General features: G+C 33.5%; 1 pseudogene; it reads left to right on the top strand.

Annotated features, from left to right (window-relative positions):
* Positions 1 to 806, top strand: part of LOC103600754 — a 10,402-nt pseudogene extending 9,596 nt beyond the window's left edge.
* The last annotated feature ends 1,857 nt before the right edge of the window (positions 807 to 2,663 follow it).

Genomic DNA, 2,663 nt, shown 5'->3' with positions numbered 1-2,663 from the left:
TTGTCATATCAAGAAGCACTTTCAGACACACAAGTTGCTATAGTTAATATTTTGTCTTCAATTTTTCTGGACTTTTTACCTTAATCCTTGCTGCAGTGTTTCCAAGTAACAGTGGAAATACATTTACCCTTTCTTAACTATTAGCTTTAATTTTAAGCATTGGAGATGTTGTGCTGGTAAACCTGTCAGGGTCTGAAAAATCTGCCGGAAGAGGTAAAATAGGTTCCATTTGGTCTCTTGTTGGAGCCATAGTCTATGCTGTCTATATTGTTATGATTAAGAGAAGAGTAAATAGAGAAAAGTTGGATATTCCAATGTTTTTTGGTTTTGTAGGTCTGCTTAATCTGCTGCTCTTATGGCCAGGTTTCTTTTTACTTCATTATACTGGATTTGAGGACTTTGAGTTTCCTGGTAAGGTAGCATTAATATGCATTATCATTAATGGCCTTATTGAAACCGTTCTCTCAGAGTTCCTGTGGTTGTGGGGCTGCTTTCTTACCTCATCATTGATAGGCACACATGCATTAAGCCTTACAGTTCCTCTGTCTGTAACAGCTGACATGTGTATGCAAAAGATGCAGTTTTCTTGGTTAGTTTTTGCAGGTGCTATCCCTGTATTTTTTTCATTTTTTATTGTAACCCTCCTATGCCATTATAATAATTGGGATCCTGTGATGGTGGGAATCAGAAGAATTTTTGCCTTTATATGCAGAAGACATTGAATTCAGAGAATTCCAGAAGATGGTGAACAATGTGAGAGTTTCATTCCTATGCATGGTGTTTCTCAGGAGGATGGAGCTAGTTAGCTGTTGCCTGTAGCTCAGTTCAATAATGGAACATTATACAGAGAAGAGACAAATCTCTGGCAAGTTTTTGTAGAAAAATGATTCAGTGTGTAGTCTGAAAAATAACAGTTTCAGTTCTTTGAAACTCTAAAATATATTTTCCTCATATCTGTCTTCTTCATTTTCATAATGAAGTACTTAGCTATGTAGCTGTGTACATATCACTACAGTTATAGGAAGTTCTAATCCACAGTCCATCTAAAGGACCTTTCACACTCAAGGAATTCAGCTGATGAAATTGTTTGAACTAAACAAGGAATAAAATTCTAATGTTCTTGAGACTTTATTTTCTCATATTTGATAAATGCTGAACTATATTATGAAAATATCTTCAAAAAATAATTTAAGTATATAGATCACTGTTTCTAACTGGCAAAATGCTAAAATAAGCTGCCTGGAATAGGTACAGATTATACTTTTGAGTTTTGTAGAATATTGCAAAATAATCACACAGAAGAAAATGTTTAATTTATGCAACAAGTACATTCATGCAAATTTGGTGGGATTTTAAAAAGAATAAATATTTGAGAAAAGATCTGGTTCACTTACATACATATACTGTATTATCCTTTTATAGCACTAGGTGCCTTGTATTTTAAATCTGTGACAGATCATGACAAATTTGAAAAGGGCAAGTATTATTGTAAAATGAAGAATTTATGTATTTCTAAAGGCTGTATTGCTATAAATTTAATTGTTAAAACTCTGTTTAATTTATTTTAATTAATTTATTTTTTAAATTTTATTTTATTTTTTAAAAAAATTATTTATTATTATTTTTTAAATTTAATTTAATTTTATTTTACTTCTCAAAATACATTGTACTAGATTTTCATGCCCCTTTACCTGTTCCTCTCCACCCCCTTCTCTCCCCCTGCCACATCATATCTATGCACTTGGCTTAAATAGTTCAAGGAGCTTTTGTTGTTATTCTCTCTTCTTCCCCCACCCTTTATTTGTTTGGGTGTTTATTTATTTATTAATTTTTAGCTCCCACAAATAAGTGAGAACATGTGATATTTCTCTTTCTGTGCTTGACTTGTTTCACTTAATATAATTTTCTCTAAGTCCATCCATGTTGTTGCAAATGGTAGTATTTTGTTCTTTTTTATAGCAGAGTAGTATTCTGTTTTGTAGACGTAGCACAGTTTCCTTATCCACTCATCTGATGATGGACATTTGGGCTGGTTCCAACTCTTGGCTATTGTATATAGAGCTGCAATAAACATAGGTGTACAGGTCTCCTTTTGGCATGATGATTTCCATTCTTCTGGGTATATTTCCAACAGGGGAATAGCTGGGTCATATAGTAGATCTATCTGTAATTGTTTGAGGAACCTCCATATCATTTTCCATAAGGGCTGCACCATTTTGCAGCCCCACCAACAGTGGATGAGAGTTCCTTTTTCTCTGAAACCTCTCCAGCACTTATCGTTCTCAGTCTTTTGGATGTTAGCTGTCCTAACTGGAGTGAGATGGTATCACAGTGTGGTTTTGATTTGCATTTCCTGGATGTTGAGTGATATTGAGCACTTTTTCATGTGTCTGTTGGCCATTCATATATCTTCCTTCGAGAAATGTCTGTTCAGCTCCTTTGCCCATTTTTTAATTGGGTTATTATTTTTTTTGTTGTAAAGTTGTTTGAGTTCCTTGTATATTCTGGATATTAATCCTTTGTCAGATATATATTTAGCAAATATTTTCTCCTGCTCTGTTGGTCATTTTTTTATTCTGTTGATTGTTTCTTTTGCTGTGTGGAAGCTTTTTAGTTTGATATAATCCTATTTGTTTATTTTACCTTTAGTTGCCTGTGCTTTT

This window comes from Galeopterus variegatus, unplaced genomic scaffold, assembly GCF_000696425.1.
Source record: "Galeopterus variegatus unplaced genomic scaffold, G_variegatus-3.0.2 Scaffold3450, whole genome shotgun sequence".
In the NCBI taxonomy this organism is placed as follows: domain Eukaryota; kingdom Metazoa; phylum Chordata; class Mammalia; order Dermoptera; family Cynocephalidae; genus Galeopterus; species Galeopterus variegatus.
This window is presented reverse-complemented; position numbering and strand designations above follow the sequence as displayed.